Source organism: Thunnus thynnus, chromosome 1, assembly GCF_963924715.1.
Source record: "Thunnus thynnus chromosome 1, fThuThy2.1, whole genome shotgun sequence".
NCBI classification, from domain to species: Eukaryota; Metazoa; Chordata; class Actinopteri; order Scombriformes; family Scombridae; genus Thunnus; species Thunnus thynnus.
In genome coordinates, this window is record NC_089517.1 from 38,019,475 (window position 1) to 38,038,498 (window position 19,024).

At 40.7% G+C, this 19,024-nt stretch overlaps 1 protein-coding gene across 4 annotated transcripts in view; it reads left to right on the forward strand.

The window, feature by feature from the left end:
* Window positions 1-19,024, forward strand: part of adamtsl3 (ADAMTS-like 3) — a 301,025-nt gene that overhangs the window by 12,282 nt on the left and 269,719 nt on the right. The window lies entirely within an intron of this gene.

Genomic DNA, 19,024 nt, shown 5'->3' on the forward strand with positions numbered 1-19,024 from the left:
TTTATTACAGCTGGAATGTGGTCATCTTTTCACTCTTTATGGTGAATTGGAGTTCTGTGGTTTATTATTATTTGAGTCCTTCTCACCCCCCCCACCCCCCCCCCCCCCCTCTTTTCTCCTTCCTTCCTGGCCAGGAACAAGAGGCGGTTCATGTGTGACTTTATTAAGTTTCATTTTGTTCTTTACCTTTGCCATTAACTTGTTAACCTGTAATGTCTCCTGACCGCTTTCTGCTCCGCTGCCATGGATTTATACCTCCTGGAGGAGCAACTAGTAAGCAGCTGCTTGTAATTGCAGTCTTGCAGATAAAGGTTTAAATCAGAGGAATGCATAAATGTGTTAGTAAGAATGGGAGGCTCTGGAGAGCAGCAAAATAAAGTTTAATAAAATACATGTGGAAGAGGGAGAGCTTGGCCAGAGTCGTTGTGGTGAGATGATTGTTTTTCATTCTTTCTGTCTCTCTGCAGTAGTTGCTGTAGTTTAAGACCATTACACGGCTTTGGATGCAGTGATTAACTGATTTCACCATTGACCGTGCTTTAAAATGTCACGGTGTTGTAACTGTAAAGGCTCAACTACTGGGACGTTAAGGTATGTTATTTTTCTATGAACAACGGTTGTACTGTGAGGAATATTAAACAAAACAATTGTGTTAAACAGACTGCAGATGGAACCTGGTGCAGCAACAAGTTCAGGTACACAAAGTCACACATGCTGTTAAGAGAGCGACTCCCCTTATTTATGTTTGAGGGGAGCTACGTTAGCTAAAGGAGACGTGATCTGGCAGTGGCTGAAACATTGTATTCACCAAAGAAACAAAAAAAAAAACACCTTAAAGCATCAGTTTGGGAGTAATTTGGCCAGGGGGTTGCTTAAGAAAAGTCGCTGCTGAAGGATCCAACACCTCAAACTGAATGCAACATCCTCAGAGATCATCATCCAGATATACACGCTGAACTAAGAGTAATTCACTATAATAACAGTTAAAAAAACAAGTTACTCAATGAAACATTGAGTTGGTAGAGAATGAAATATAAAAGTGTCACTTACAATCAATGAAGTAGAGGTGAGTTAAGAGTTGAGCTTTTAGTCCAGTGTAAACCAACAACAACAAAGCAGGAAAAGGAGCATTGTACTGTTTATAAATGAACGTTCAGTGTGACCATTTACATCCTGTTGCTTCCTCTCATCTGTGTTGAGTAAACGCTGGTATGGCAGGTAAATATGCCAGGTGAACTAATTCATTAGAATTCAGTGATTAATGTCACCTGCAGAAGAGATGTTCTCAATTTCTTTCTTTCATTTTTACTAAAACTGCAAAAACAAACAAAAATTATTAAAACAGATTATTAAAAATTAGGCATGGATCACAGTTGATGATAACACTTCAGTTTATTACCTACATCAGTAATATTTTCCCCTAGGGGATCAATAAAATTCATCTTAATCTTATATTAATAATGAGCAACTGTTAAAAACAAAAGCCAACAAAGAAATGTGGGAATAAATACAATCAAACCTCTAATTAAAAAGGCTCATGTGATTTCATCCATCAGTAGTTTTGTAAAATAAATTAATACATAATAATGATGAAACTGATTTTTCCTCAGATTATAATCATACCATCAAAATCTATAATCATTGCATTCTAAACAGGGCTTGATAGAACACTAACAGCATCATTGATCCAACCATTATTACAATCACCTCTGGTCATTGATATTACAGCCATACTGGATACTGGATGTTTGATTTTCATACATATTGCCTGTATTTATCAGCTATATTTTTATGTTTGCTTACAGCTTTTTAATTCATTGCTCAGAGAAGGTTAAAAAGGAAGTTTGTGATTTGTGTTGAAGCTCTACATTTGGTCAATGGAGTTATTGGCAACAAACTGCTCAAGATCAAACAGCGCCGTGTCCAACTGCACTTTTAACTCATTTAGCTTGCTACAAACTTCAAAACAATCCAAACACTAAATAATTGCTAACTTCAGCTGTGGGTATCAGTTAAGACAAGATAACAGTTAATCCTGTTTAGTTGTGATGCTTCCGTGTAGCTGCGTGTCTGGGCAGTCCAGATTCCCCTCTGTCCTCCAGCAGGCTGCTCTGGAAGCTATTTACATACAGTAGCTTTTACATTATTATATACTCCACTTGGTTGGAGGTATTGCCCCCACCTTCACCTCCAGCCAATCAGAATACTAATTAATGAATAATGCAAGTTCTCTTCACCACATCTTTGCCTGGAGTAACGGCTGCAGCTGAAGATGTAAGACAGTATACAGCGTCTATGACCTGGAGTCTGATCATGAATGCAGGGGAAGAACCTGCTGCACAGTTGAGACTTCAACAGCTAGCTAGCTTAGCTAGAGCACAGATATATTCCTGAAGCTGAGTAACAGAAAGGAACCATGACTTCCATTAAGCAGACAGCCGGCTGTAAAATGTGAGGAACACACACACGACCACTCGCTGATAATGGAGGAAGATTGTCTCCAAAAATGAATTTCAGCGACTTCTCTCACATTACACACAGCCATGCAAAAATGTTGATTACAGCAGCTTTAAATAACTATAACTTAATATTTTGGCTGATATATGTGTGTGTATGTACATATATATATTTATATGTATATATACCATTAAGTCTAATCTTTAAAAGTATCTCTATAAACATAGAAAGTATAGAAAGTTACATAAATAAATAAATGACACCAATATATGATGGTAAAGTCTGCATTATGAGCATTAATTGATACTTCATATATTGTGAATCTTTTGGTATTTTTGTATTGTAATTTCTTGTTACTTAGTTACGGTGGTACTGATATATCTGCAATAAGCAAAAATGAGCCTGTGATGCATCAGTCAGGCTGTGATATAATGAAGCTTTGTGAGGTTTTCTGTTGTCTGAAAGAGTTCTCCAGCTCTGCAACTTTGTTCCTTTTGGAGAGGCGACTCAGACTCAGGTCTCAGAGTGACCTGTTTCTTCCTCTCTCTCACACCCACACACACACACGCACACGCACACACAGATCCACCTCCAGCTCAGGTTCAGTGTCAGCTCTGGTATTTCAGCTAAAGGTGAGGAGTGAAAAGATCACTGTATGTCTCCACACACCACACAAACTGCAGTGAGCCAGGCTGTCACCAGCTAACTTTTCACCCCCTCTCACTCACTGCATACATGTTTCATATGTGTGTGTGTGTGTGTGTGTGTGTGTGTGTGTGTGTGTGTGTGTGTGTAAAAAGAGAGGAGTCTGAAAAGCTCATTCATACACACGGACAGTGTGGCTATTCACTCCAAGCCGTCAGCTCTGTTTCTCCTCTGCACTGGGGCTCTGCCAATCAGCTGACTGGAATCTCTCCTCTTCCTCATCCTCTCATTTTTCTCTTTATTCCTCCTCACTGTCTTGTCTTCTGTCTCTCTAAGTTTTTTTTAAAAAACTTCACTCTCCCACCTGGTGCTAACCTCTGTGTCTTTACCCTGGGCTGTGTGTTGTCTGTGAGGAGCAGTAAAAGCTCTCTAGCCCTCCCTCATGAAGGCTGAACCTCATCAGACCTCTCTATTACTGCATGTGATGGGTGACGGCTGTCACACGCCATTAAACCCACTCTTCATGGGACTGCACATCGCGTTATAGCACGCTGTCATTTATCCATCACAGCTGTGACGGTGACAGGAAGAGCCGTCATTGTGGTAATGGAAAAGAGGAAATGCTCCTTTTTGATAAGTGTGTTACTTTAGGCTGCCTGAAGCCTATTTAAATCTGTACAATGAGCAGTGAACTCTGTTTTTACTCCTGGATGTGGATTGCATTTGTACAATTTTTCATTATTGCTTTCACACATTTGCAGAAATCATTGACTTTCCACACACAACTTTAAAAAACAAAACCACAGATATTTTCAACACTAAAGATCACATCTCACCGTATACATAAAATGTACTTTTTCCCACAAGTAAAGTACAAGACCTTCAAATGTATAGACACTAATGAATACATTCATTAACCCTGAGGGATGAAACTTGCATTCTTTTGGTTTCATCCCCATCTCAACGTATTTTGCATTTTGATAAAGTATGTTGCATAAATCAAGTATGCAATACACAATACAGTGTTTCCATTGGGTTTTCCCTTCAGGCAGCTTTTGGCTGGATTCAACATAACATCTGCATATTGCTCATTGTTTCTAATTTAATACATTCATTTTAATCTAATGTTTTTGTTTCACAGTTTGAACATCAGCCAATAACATGTAGCACACATTTTAAACCAAATTTCCAGAAATTCTGCAAAAGAAAATGCAAATACGCTCCCTGAGAGCTGGTGACGCTTAATCTCCGGTCTGGTGCCAATAAACTATTGCAGAAGAAGAGGGTGTAGCGAGATGATGTCATTAAAAGACAAAATGATGGAAAACTATGTGGAAAATATGATGGAAATCTGACATTTATCTCATATTAATTTGATTTCATCGTCCTCTTCAGTGGAAGCTTGAGTGACATTTAAAGGATATGGCTGATAATCTCCTATATTTCTCTTACTGTCAACAAATTTCCTGTGCAGAGTCGAACTAACAACGAACTGATCTAATTACAAGTATTGTGTGTGTATCCAAAGCCTGATATATCTTATTCCTCTGTGCTGGCACATTGTCCAGAAACTATTAAGAACATGTCAGTGAGCCACACTGCTGCACAAGAGTTTGGGTAAGGTAGTTAGTTCATAAACAGCTCCAAAGAGCAATAACAGTTTCAGATCTACCAAGTTGAGATATTGGAATTGGTATCAGGAGAAAAACTTGTCAAAATAGTTATACTGTTAGGGTCAGGGTCAGGGTTAGGGTCAGGGTTAGGGTCAGGGTTATACTGTCTATGTTGATACAAAGCATGTTTTCCATTTGGAACAGGCACATCTAAACCTTTATGACATCCAACATTAAGGAGGACACATCATGATGTAAAAGTCCATTTCCACTGGGAAAGTTGAAGCTAGCTAGTGCTACATTTGACAACCACATTTACCAATAGCTGCCTTTCTTTCATGGGTCCAGGACACGTGGACGTATCGAGAAAAACTGGATACTGAGATAATTCAATCATACAACTCATCTAGACTTTTCAAACTTTATTGGGCCAGATGGATCCAATTGTGACGATACAAAGTGTCGTTTTGTGTTTGTGATGCTCAGAAAAATGTCTTCAAACTGTTTTTCCTTGTAATGATTGTGCATGTGAAAAATGCTTTTTGGCAATCAGTGTATATCTGTTATCTGCTACCCTAGGATTTGCAAGCCTGTAGAATGCTCACAACATTTTTAAAAGGGAACATTTTACATTTTACATTTTGAGCTGAAATTGGCTCATCAAACACAGAGGTATCAAACTCTTCATAACAATCACACGATCAGTGCACATTTTATCACACAAGCTTATCACAAAAGCAACAAATACACTGAAAATCTTATCAAGGAATTAAGTCAAAGAATTATAAATATATCCACAAAATCACTGGAAAAATAAATCAAAATAGCAAAAAAAAGACAGCTGAACCAATTAGGGCTCAAAATGTTTTTATAAATGTAATAAAGAAAAAAAACAAAATAAAAGACAGCATTCAACAATGTTGCCAGTCTTTTGGAAGCAAAGTTTTGGGCCAAAGTGTGTCACATGATGCTGCACACGAGTGTGTCCACAATGCCAACATCGCCCAGATGTGATGTTGGTAAAAGACCTCAGCACCTACAATACAGTACAGTGATTTGTATCATGACATATAGTAATGTAGAAAGCGCTCAAATCACAGATGCTACTATGCAACAGCTAACAATGTCAGTTGTTCAACTGTCTGTCTTGGAACTGAAGTGATATTTCTGACTTTTTTTGTGCCCATCCAGACAGATAAGACAAGATAAGAATGATTAAATCCACAAACTTAAATTTCTTTTTGATAATTACAGTTTGACCAGATGAGTACACAAGTCCAAACATACACTGTGGATGTACAGTATATATAGATTTCTTTGCAAAAATGAATTTAGATTTTATTTGGACTAATCTGTTGGCATCGCGTGAGTGATACAGTAGTGTAAAAGGGCATCCTACTGGAATTAACACATTATATGATCATTCTAAATGAAGTCATTTTCATCACAGAAGTTGGTTTTCCACTCACAACAACTCTACACATGCCTTGGCTGGACACTACACTCCATGTTTTTGTTTTTTATTGGTGCTTTACACAGTGATGTAACTTGCTCCGGCATGCATGGCTGTAAAGTGTGAAATGCTGATTAGGAGCAGCAAAAGACCACAGAAACCCTCAGTAATAGCACTGATGGCTTCAGAGCAGCTGAACAAGTCATTGCTTTCATTCATCTCATCGCTGTGACTTTTAGTCCCACAGGAGCGTAAAGTTGCATTAGACTGCTCTGTATTCAGTTAAACCACTCAGCGTTCTTGTGACCTGCAGTGTCAGGCTGATAAGATGTTCTGGAAGGTTTGGTTAGAGCTTAAAGTGGATCGCAATGAGGGAGTGAGGGCCAACTTGGCCTTGATTAATCCTACATTTCTCCAGCACTCCCCTGTGTTCTATTTATGGTGCTCTCGAGCGTTCTCATATCTTCAAATATTGCTTAATTATCTGAAGAGGCACACTGTGTTATGTTACATTTAGAGTGGAGAGAGGGTGCAGACACAATGACAAACTGAAACAAAACCATACACACACACACACACACACACACACACACACACACACACACACACACACACACACACAGGCTTTGCCCTCTCCTCACTACATGAATGAATTTATAGACTGCTCTGAACCCTAACTGTTTATATTTTACAAAAAGGACACCTGACCAGATGCTGAAATATGGGGGATGTGTTTCATGATTGATAATGACAAATGATCATGATTGAACATTTGGCTGCAATGTATGTGAGTTTTAATCCTAGAATGTCCTATCCTAACCTTATGTACGATGACGCCTATTTAGGACCAGCGGGACTGAAACATTTCTACATGCAAGGTCCTGGTAGAATACTGTACAATGTTGGATAATTACATCTGATATGTGGCGACTGTCCACCCAGGAGCTGTGTCTGATCATTTTTTGTAACTTTCCAAAACAGACAGCCAATTCAGCAACCACACCCACTTCACAGTGATTGTCCAGGTCTGCGGAGGTGTGAAAGTAGGACAGGTTTGAACTTCTCTCTTAAGTTATTTTTTTCTTCACACAACTACTTCTGTGACTTTTTGTGTCTATAATCACGAGACTGAAAGAGCGCACCCATTTTATCACATCTCTTCCCACTCTAGGATGGCGTGCTGTTTGCTCTGCCTATGAGTACAACCATCAACAGGTGACAAATCAATCTGGGAGGTGAATGACAGAGTTTTCGAGATGGGTTTGAATTTTTAAGAGTTAAGAGAGAGATAAGAGTTCTCTTTTTTGTTGCTTTGTGGGACTGGTGTATGATGGGCTCTTTTGTGTTTTCTCCACATTATTCTCTTCAATATCTGTCATCAGACACATTTTCTGAGCTGTGCACATTGCAAGAGGACTGTTTAGTGTAATCTACTTGCAATAAGAAACTCAACAACTTTTTGATGTGATGGGACATGAAATCAAGGTGAAAATCAGTTCCAACCGATGCACTCCTTTTAGAAATTCGTTTTCAGTGAAATTCAGTGAAAACCAAACATGATGAGCCTTAACAGCAAATAGATTTTGGCCCTTCTAGCCGCAGGGCATAAAGATACTGATTTGGTGTGGTCCATCTGTTGGTTGGTCCTTCCAGCACTTTGACTCAGAGTAAAATAACTGCTGGTCAGACTGTCATGAAATTTGGTACATTCATGGTCTGCAGTAGATGTTTAGCAACATTTCATCTATCGCCATGATAAGGTCAAAATTTTCATTTTGCATATATGTCATAATCTAAAAACATCACTACTGTATTGTGTCATGAACATTTTCTTTCAGTTAGTAGTGAGTTGTCTTTTAGCTGCCTTCCACTTTGATGCTTTTTTCTTTTACTGAACTTTTTATTTAACCCAGAAAATAGTGGTCCTTTTCCCCACTGAAGTAAAACTCAACCTGTAGTATAATTTCTGCTATGAGACCAGCTCTTCCTCCTCCTGCTCGTATAGTTAACAGCTCAGTCTGCACAGGATAGACTTACCAGTCATGGCTGTATCAAGAGAGCAAGAGTTCAGGTCACACACAAAGATCACCATCCGTTAACAAAAGCCCATTCATGGATATAAACAGTGTATTAGGAATGACTTTTTCATTCCTCTTCTCCTTAACACACACAAACAGATACTAAACTGCTCACAGATGCAGACACACACTACTTCAAGTATGGAGAGAATGACTGTGCTGTTGCTCTACTCACTTCATTTATCTACCTTATCAAGCCAAGTCTTAACAACTAATAAAATATTCTTACTTTGCCAGAATGATTGTATGACTCCCACTACAACCTTCAACTCTGTCTGTAAGAAGACAACATCTTAATCAAAATAAGCCAATGAAATAATAAAAAAAGACTGTATAGACTGAAGAGGGCCTGTATATTATAATGGTGGACTGGGTGTTCATGGTCAAAATAGACCCTGTATATTTAGACATGATGAGATCAAAGCCTCTCATCCCACTCTTTCAGCTTCTATAATAAGAAAAGATTATCTTACAGTAGCCAGCCTTGTACACTGGCTTAGATAAAGGGAAAAATAATTTCTTGGCTGTTTTATGTGTTGATGGAAGAAGAGAAAAGTGTGTTCATTATCAAGAAAGAAATACAGAAACCATTTTTTAAAAAGGTTCTCAAAGTGAAAAGGTACATATTGCACACATGATGAATTTAATAGGATATCGCACTGTCATAAAGTTTAGGGGACTAACATGAGACAACCCCCCCCCCAAGAAGAATCAAACAGAAGCAGTAGGGGCAGAAATATCCTGGCTTTTAGTCCCAAGTGTGAATCAAGTTCCAAAAACACTGGATCCTACATTTCTCATAATGCAGCAAACTGCACCTTTTCATTAGATCCTTCCCTCCTGGTAAATGCCCACATCTTTCCAACTCTACACCTTCAGTTTGTAACTGTCTTTCTGTTATAAATCTGTACTCTCCAAGGCTAACCCTGACGACATCACTATGACATCACAGTTAGTTCCTTGATGGTGAGTTTCCTGACTTAAAGGGGCCATATTATGGAGATTTACAGGTATATTTATATTCTGGGGCTTTACCAGAATATCTTTGCATTATTTACAATTCAAACAGGCTGTTTTAGCTCATGTCCCTCCCGAGGAGCCCAGTCTGTTCTGATTGGTTAGCTTCCAGAAGGTGTGTAGCAGCCGACTTTCGGCTGCTCAGGAGGCTACATCAACAAACCATGAAACAAACTACAGTAGCAGGATTCCACATCTTTTTCTTGCTTGTTCTTTACTCGAAATGTTTTTTAATACATCTGTATATGTTGGAGCTGAATCGGATCTGAAATATGAGAGTGGGCAATGTAAACAACACATGGAAAAACCTTAGCAACAACCTTAGCACGCTCACTCCTCTCATTTCCTGTCAACTCTCTGCTCTATTATTGAATCTCTGCAGGCGTCAAATGGCCAAAAAAACATAGCTAGCCACATCCATGAGGAGTGAAGCTAGAAAAATTGTGATAAGCGTGGAGATTAATGTGGCTGTACAACTTATTGTAATAGAGGCAGCAACTGGTAAAATGCTAACAGCCGTCAAAACACACATAGGTTTTTGCTAATTGTAGCTGGAATGTTGCTATCAAAATACATTTTAACTGCTCAGTTCTTCTTTTGTCAGACGCTGGGAGCAGATGTAGAGATGTACTGGTACTGCTTACAACAAAACAGTTTCTGAGTTTAGCTCTAAGCTTTGACATTGAACTAACGAGTCTGGTGCTTGTGAGATACAATGGAAGTCCATCTTTGCAAGATGGACTTCAAGAGGAGGGTAATATGATTTAACTTAGTCTCCCATTTTGACATAGGAGAGGGAGGAAAATCAAAACTGTGTGTTGAATAACATGTCACAAAAAAGGATTCTAATTTCTAACCCAATATTAATTTTTAGGTGGCTTTGGGGCAGCTGTGGCTCAGGAGGTAGAGTGGGTCCACTAATCAGAAGATCGGTGGTTTGATCCCAGACTGTACACATGTCCCTGTCCATATGTCAAAGTGTCCTTGGGCAAGATACTGAACCCCAAATTTCTCCCGATGTTTGTGCCAGCACCTTGCATGAATGTGAGTGTGAACGTGAATGTGAGTGTGAAAGTGAGTGTGAATGGGTGAATGAGCAGCAGAAGCATTGTATAAATGCAGCCATTTAGGCCCAAACAAATTAGGAAATCGACTAACGTGAACACAATGTCAGGCTGAATGAATGAAGTGAGAAGAAGTAGCAGTTCTGTCTGTTTATCAGGGTTGGATAGAGGTCCATTGATTGCCATTTGAAAGCAGTGTTACAGTTTTCAGATAGGACAGGGAGCCAACAAAGCGTGAGGAAGGGAAATAGCTGCATCTTAAATAAACCTAAATTTAAAATCAATCAGTCTCCAATCAACTACTGAGCAGTAACTACTGAGTCTTCCACAATCACATTGCATCACAGTATGTTTTATATGACCGGAGATCAAGGTAACTTAAAACAGCAAGAGAATTTCCACTGAGGATGGACTGGATCATCACCAGCCCTTTTTTATTGATGGTCTGATATGTATTTATTGGACCTGACCTTGAAAATGTTTCAAAGCCCCTGCTTAAGTATTTTTGGTCAGCCACTGGAGCCGAACAAATCATATCCTCCATCCTTCTTGATGTGAACAAACTCAAGCTTTGATTTCTGACCTGCTGTACATGGCTCATGCTCCCTGATTTTCCAACAGGAGTGTGACTACTGGCTTTAACAAATAATCCCTCCCACAGTCTGTAACAGCTGCCTCCTCAGTACAGTATGTTGTCCCCTGGGATGGGGGTTGCCCTCCTTGTATTATTATCCCAGTATTGGCTCCTCTGAAGTATGCCAGTGATCCAGCGTGAACCAGCCACTGCAGGGTGCTGGCAGGGTGAAGGCTGTCCTGACACTGTCCTTCCACTGGTGTGTAAACTCAATTAGGGGAAGTGCTCTACGCCGCACTGCACTGCTACGACTCAGTAACTTCACAGCAGGATAACCTGACTTTCTATGAGTGTGAGTGTGTTCACGCACGTGTGTGTGTGTGTGTGTGTGTGGCCCAGTATGGACACAGCCCTTTATTGGGATGACAAATCATGCCCCTCTCAGACATGACATTGTATTTTCAGCGTCGACCCACTCGCACTGTTCATACTGTCCTTTGTTAGAGTAGTGCAAGAGAACCAGCAGCTGTCAGAAAAACAACATAAATTTTCATCAACTATTGAAATAATTTGTTGGAGGTCAGAGATGTACTATTGTGTGTTAACTGAAATAAATAGAGCAGTAAGCTCCAGCCTGAACACTGTATCTCGTTAACACCTGCATAATAAAGTCATGTTTTTCATGGAATCATTGAATCAAATGAAAGCAGTCCAGCTGTGGATACCTACATTGCACAGATTTCACCTATTGATAGTCACAACACTAGATTGATGTTTTGTATGTGATCAGGTCATAATGTGATTTAATTATATCCCTCACAATAACTGTTCCAACATCCTTTCATTCACTTTGTGATGCAGAGCGAGGTTTGTCGTGTGCCATTGAATGAATAGGAGATTGCTGTGTCATTGCAGTGATTACATTGTTTCATTCACTGTCATAAGCCGGGTTTCCATCCAAATATATAGCAAATTAATATGTGATATTCGATAAACAGTTGGTGGCACTAATTCTGCAGTTGGGTGCGGTTAAACCATTGCAGAAGGGGTTACATAATTAAAAGGCAGTCGAAGCTTAAATGTGGAAAATGTGATGTTTCATGTTTCACGTTTGTTTCATGTGTTAATTTGAGGAACGTTACAGTCTCCTTATAATCCACACAGACGTGATGTTGTCATCTGCTATTTTTTGTGCCTAAAAAAATGACATGCTTTATGTAAGTCATGAATTATTCGCTAAATCTGTTTGCATTGCACTTTGTCGTGTTTTGCTTTTATCGATAGACCAACTTTTCCACCACAGCCAAGTGTAAAAATATTTTTGCAACCTTTTGACTTTTTTAAATTTTTTATGTTTCCACTCAGGTTTTTTTTTTATGTGCAAATAGAAAATGCATATAAAAACAGGTGGATGGAAACACACTTGTGGAGAGCAGGGGTTTTGTGTTGTGGTGAGCAGATATGCAGTGGAGATTACTCGGCTGGATGTGTGTTACAGAAAAGTGAATGTTTACTAAGCCTTAAACTTCCTTAACATTGTCTTTATTATCAACAATCTCCACCAGCATCACAAACCTGTAGGAGGAAACACAAGCAGCCCAGGTTTTGAGTTTTGAGGAGGCATAGCTTCAGCAGCTACGTCCCTACAGCATAGCTGAGCTAGTCAGTTAGACAGTTAGCAACTAGCTGGTGAACATAGAGAATTTAGCAGCTGAAGAGACAAAATGGAGAGTGAATATTGGAATTGTCAGGTTGATAGAAACACATCTCCACAGGAATAATATGCTAATATCTCTCTGACTACTTACATGTAGGTTGGCAAATGTTTCCTATTACATTTAGCATAGGGTGACCAGATGAGAATGGGCGAAATTCAGGACAGGGGAGTTGAGGGTGGGCGTGAGCTCCAGTACATTACATTCAGGGGCAATGCACAAAAGGATTGTGCAGCTTTTGCTGCCGCTAAACCTGCGCAAATGAGAGAAAAAGAACAAAGCACCTGCAAAGGGTGAAATGCACCCCAAACTGCACTGCCAAGCAAATAGCATCTCAGTGCTCCTTTGCTATTTGCACGTATGTAAATTAGATGATATGCATACATTTGGTGCAAAATTGGCCCCTTTCTATGCGAATGAGCCTCATTGCAAAAACAGTCCAACTCACAAAGACCAGTGAAATTAGCTTCTTCAGAGAGTTGGTGGTAAGTGAAGCCACTCACTTACTCACTCTCTCTCCCTTTAATACTGTCTTTAATAACATCAAGGGCAAAATCTTCAGTTAGACACTGAGGGGGATCTAGTGGATATGGGATGGTAGGTTTATCTCGGACTTTCAGCCACTTAAAAATAAAAATGTCCTGACAGCTCTGATCCGTACAGTGAGGGGCTGCTTTATTACAAAGAATTCCACCATATAAAGCTGGAATCTGTGTGTAACAGCTGACCTGTGTAGATGTGTAGCAGAACACAGAACATTAATTACTGTCAGATCCTGACCCATCCAGTGTTAATGAAGTTACTGCTGCTGTGTAAATGTGCACAGCCTATTTCTCAGTTTGGAGACACACTTGTCATTTCAGCTGCTGTGTGATGCTGCAGCCAGCTGTGACACACAGCCAGCTGTGGGCAACAAACAGAACATCAGTACTGATGTTTCTGCAAAATCCTGGATACATTCAGTGACACATGAACAACATTATTGTACAATTCAGACATTAATCTTAAGACGTTTCAGACCTACCTGAGTCACATTAATAGCTGTATTCTGACATTTGAGTAGATGTTATAGATGCGAAATACTAGAGAAGTAAAAGAAGCAAAATATATGAAAGTTGGTTTGTGATTGTAGAGAACTGTGTGTGTGTGCATCTCTGCTAATTAAAGACACACAATTTGAGGCTCTTGTGCTCTCTGCAGTTTTCATTATTGATCAATCTATGTGCTGAAATGTGGAGAAAAGCCTGACACATTGGAAACAGCTCCACTCACTCAAACAGACACAAAACAAGGGCAAATTGCACTCAGCTGCAAAACTTCATGGGTGTGTTTGCACCGTCATGTCATTAGCACAGAATCTTGTGTGCACAGGACCTTGAGACGGGGCAGATAGCAGTTGAAAATGATGCTCAATTCATTGTGTCATGAGCAGCTGCAGTCCATTTGTGAATTCGCCCGTCAGTGTCAATGAACAGTAAAACAAATGAAAGTCAAAACTCAACACTATAATCTATTATTTTTGTTCATAAAGTCAACTGTCTATCATTAGGAAAAAGAAACACAATGACATTGTTGTATGTAACAGTGTGTAAATCATTATCCATAACATAAAATTCATTTTATTGTATTCATTTCATCATTGCGGTGCCTATCACATCTGTCAGATCACTCCTCCGTGGCTGCCTGCAGCTACACTAATCAAAACTTTGGTTTAGTCTAATATTCAGGACAAACAGGACAGGATTCGGGATTCGGGACAACTGCCTGTAATTCAGGACTGTCCTGAATTTTTTGGGATGTCTGATCACTCTACGTCAGCAATAACAACTTTGTAAATTGCGAATGTGTGGTGGCTCTCTCTGTCAGTTTGTTTTGATGTTTTCTGCCCCCTAATGGCCAAATATATATGAAGTTTTAAACTCTTGTGATGAAGGAGTAGCTGTACAGTGCGCACTGGCGTTTGTGTGAGTCAAACAATGAAAGAAGAAGAAAGAGAGAAAGTGGTGAGATGTTTATTTTAGTTAGTCATGTTCAGACGTATGGGCTGTGGGAGTCATACTTTGAGCATATGGCTGTGTGCTGTGGAGTATGTGGGGTGAGCTGGGGGAGGTCAGACATGTGTTCTGTTTAGGCGACATATAAGTGCAGAGTCTGTGTGTTTTAACCGTCTTGACAAGACTGATAATTCATCCATAGAAACATGACAGCATTAGTCATTAGTTCCAATGCCTAATGTCAGGGACCAAGCAGTAAGGTTCAAGAACACCAGGTGTCAACAGCAAAAAATAGTCATTTATATACAGCGTTAATTATTCAAAATACAAAAATAGAAACACTAGAGGAAAGTAATTCAAAACTAGGGCTCTTTAACTTAAATTGATGTCAACTAAACAATCAGCAACCTATACTGACATCAACATAACTGACCCAACAAGCAACACAAGGGAGGGTTTATATACACAAAAGCTAACCTACACAGACAAGGGGGGCAGGAATGAACAATTAACTTTATAGTACAAATGATCCTTAATACAAACAAAGATTTAAATTAAGAAACTATTTACAACCAATCTAACTGTCCAACCAAGAAAAACAATAAAACTTTAAGCCCAAAATAATTAAGCTTAACTGGATACCAAAAGGCAGACTCCCCTCTGGTAGACCCAGTTGGCCTCTCCCATTTCCTGCCTGCCACATCTTTACCGGTGCCACTTCTCTTGGCCAGGGGAGGACTTGCCAGATCCATGAAAAACAGAAGGTAGAATATAATTTAAAGCAGGGAAAAAAATTTTACTGTGAGAATAAAATGCACTCAAATTAGCAAACAAACTGTCAAAAAACTGTATGACAACAAAAGGCTATGGGTACTGTCAGTACTTGAAATGTTTGTGATGTTAACTGTGCTAAAAAGTAAACCACTAACACTTGATGTTGGCGTGTGGTGTGGCCGCCACAACTAATAACAGATGAAGCATAGCGTTAGTTCGTCAATTCCCTGTTTTCAGGTTGCTTCACAACCATTGTCTCACTCACAGCTGGGTGGCTAGTAACGGCCAATCATATGGATGCAGATGTACAGCACGGACATTATAACCTGACACTATTTACATTTATGTTTCCAGACGATGTTTTCTAATGACTTTGGTGAGCCCCATGACGTTCACATTTGTGGTTTTGAGGTGAATGTCTCAACCAGTGGTGGAAGAATTATTCACATCCTTTGCTCTAGTAAAAATGATGTAAAAATACTCCATGACAAGTAAAAGTCCTGCATGAAAATCCTACTACAGTAAAAGTACATAAGTATTATGAGCTTGATGTAGTTTGCAGTATTGCAGTAAAAGTAGTGGTTTGGTCCCTCTGACTGATATATTATTATATATGACATCATTAGATTATTAATAGTGAAGCATCAGTGTTAGAGCAGCATGTTACTGTTGTAGCTGCTGGAGGTGAAAAAAAGTTCTGATACACAAATCTGTTTTCAGTTTTTGGACTTTTCTCTTTGATTTTTGCTGAAATATTGGATCATTTGAACATTTATTGAAATGAAAGCATGTGAGGAGTTTAGAGGGAAAAATCACTATTTGGTGGAGCTGTTAACAACTCATAGACATGTGAAATGTGACCCCGACTACACACTGTTTTTTGTAAGACGTCAAAAGACAAAAAGGTTGGAAACCACTGGTTTCATCTTTAACAATGTGTTGTATTTTAAAAGCTTGTTATATTATCCATTGTGTCAAATCCTCATCTGAAAAGTAACTAAAGCTGTCAAATAAATGTAGTGGAGTAGAAAGTACAATATTTCCCTCTGAAATGTAGTGGAGTGGAAGTATAAAGTAGCATCAAATGGAAATACTCAAGTAAAGTACAAATGTCTCAAAATTGAACACAAGTACAGTACTTAGTTACTTTCCACTACTGGCCTCAACAACTACTGCATGCATTTCCATGAAATTTGGTACACACATTCATGTTGTCCTCAGATTTAATTGTAATAACTTTTGTGATTCTTTAGCTCTTCATTTAGCACCATCATCAGGTCAAAAGCTCTTTGAATGTCGCTGAGGTAGGTATGGAATCTTGGGAAGACTAGCGGTTGAGAATTTTATTTATTTAATTTTAACAGGTGGTCTGGGATTTCTTATTCGGAAGCGGTTGAAGCGGCTCCAGTGCGGAAGAATTGCCCAGAGTACGGTTAGAAATGTGGACTGACAGGTTGCCTGTGCGGAGCGTTTGGTAGTGGGCCAGGAAGTCTGAAGTGAGGGGCGAACGTTTGGCATAAGATGTGGTTCAGACTTACAGATAACATGTCGAAGTGTGCGTGAAACAAGGCTAGGTATGGTGCCCCTGAGGACAGGGGTGAAGGGATAAGGGTTGAGGGGCCAGGGATGAAGGGATGCGTGTGAAGTAGTAAGATGTGTGGCTCAGGCGCAGGGATGAAACAAAAACACAAGTCAATTAAGACGTGGGAGCAGGCACGTGGGGAAATACGACCTTAAGCAGTCTGTTGCCGCGTTGTAGTGGCGGCAGGATGTACCAGTGCGGGGGGTGCTGGGTAGGGAACCCACAAGCAAGTGGTCGGCTGGAGCGGTGGTGGAACTGGAGGCTGTGCAGAACTAGAAAGCCTGGCTTTGTAGGCCGTGGAGGGGCGGAGTGGCAGAGGCCAGAGTGAAAGTGCTCGTGGGCACAGAGTTAACCACGGCTGGAGCGAGGGGATCGGTGACGGGGGGTGCTGAAGACACAGAAAAAACATTTGGGTGTTGGGGAAGGGAGGGGAACAGGGATAGAACAGTAGGAAATTGAGTGGGTCCATCAGAGGGAGCACCATGGCTCGGTGCAACTGTTGCTGTGGTAACAGCAGGACCAGAGGTGGCTGAGGGAAGAAACATAAAAGAAGGAGCTGCTGGAGCGGGTGGAGCCGAAAGTGTAGAGGTAGCTGCAGCTGAAGGAAGGGAAGAGGAAAGGATGAGGGGATGTATGTGCGGGGGTTGATTGTGCAGCCTGCGGACACGAGGATGAGAGAAAAGACGAAAAACATGAGACAGATCAGACAGGGAGGGAGCAGGCACAGGGGAAGATACGACCTGGCACTGCGAGAGGGCTGAAGCAGTTAGCTGCGTCGTGACATCATCAACGTGCAGCGTACGGGTGGCGCTGGGCGGGGAATCCGGAAGTGAGCAGCCGTCTGGAGCGGTGGTGGAGGTGGAGGCAGAGAGGAGCAGGAAGAACCTGGCTTTGTTGTTGGGTCGGCGAAACGGGATTTGTATCTGAAGTTCAGCCTGACCTTCAGGCGGGGCTAAAGAAGTCTGGGCTCTGTTGTAGTAGGTGGCGTTGTGATGTCATCGGTGTGCGGCGTGCGTTGGCCCAGTGGTGGACAATGAACCCGGAAGAGCGGGAGGATTTGAGTTGCCGACGAGAGAGTTGATGGAAGTAGAGTCTGCATAGAAAGTGGAAAGTTTGTCTTTATCATCGTTTCGTAGGAGTGGGACAACTGTCTCCTTGAGAGCTCACCGGAGGTGAGCAAACATCCGGTTGAAGACGTTAATCGCTTGGAAAAGATCTGCATCTGAGTGGGCCATTGCATGGATGCGTGTGGAGCGTCTGAATCCCAGCTGATCAGAAGCGCGGTGTCTGGAGGAGAAGGGTTCCATGTGGATGTGGTGGTGAAGGAGATATCACGTTGGTACTGCTGGATCTAGTCGTGGGCGGTATGTTGCCGAGGAACATGGAGCACGGGCGGGAGGTAAGCGTTTGCGATGCAAGCGTGTCGAAGGTCGCGTGAGGACTGAGACGAAAGGTGTTAGACGAGCTTATATAGGTATGCACAGGTGATTGAATTAGAGAGAGACAGGGCCGTGGTCTTGTTCCTGAACCTTTGTTATAATAATAACTCCATTACACTTAACATTGTAAACCGTCTGCTTTGGCAATAATGTACTTAGTTATGATCACGTCAGTAAAGCAAATTTGAATTTAAAAGAGAGAGTGAGATGGAGAGAGAAATAGAGAGAAAAAGAAGAGGTTAGTAAGTGATGGAAGTGTGCCAGTCCTCAGACGGTCCTCAGGGAAACACATGCCTGTAGCACTTCTGCTGCGTCTGCCTCTAAGTGGCTCTAAAAGCCTGCAGGAGACACTGCTCCCACTAATCTTAATGGTGGATCATCTCTCTCACACACAATTCAAGTGGCCTGGACGCATGCACACACACACAAACACACACACTGAAACACACAAACACACACTAAAACACACACACACTGAAATGCACACACATGCACACACACACACAGAAACATGCACATACTGAAACACACACTGAAACACACACACACACACACACTCTTTGTCTCTGTCTGGAGAGCTCTCTAAATGCCAGATGCCAGTTATTCCTATCCAGTCTCT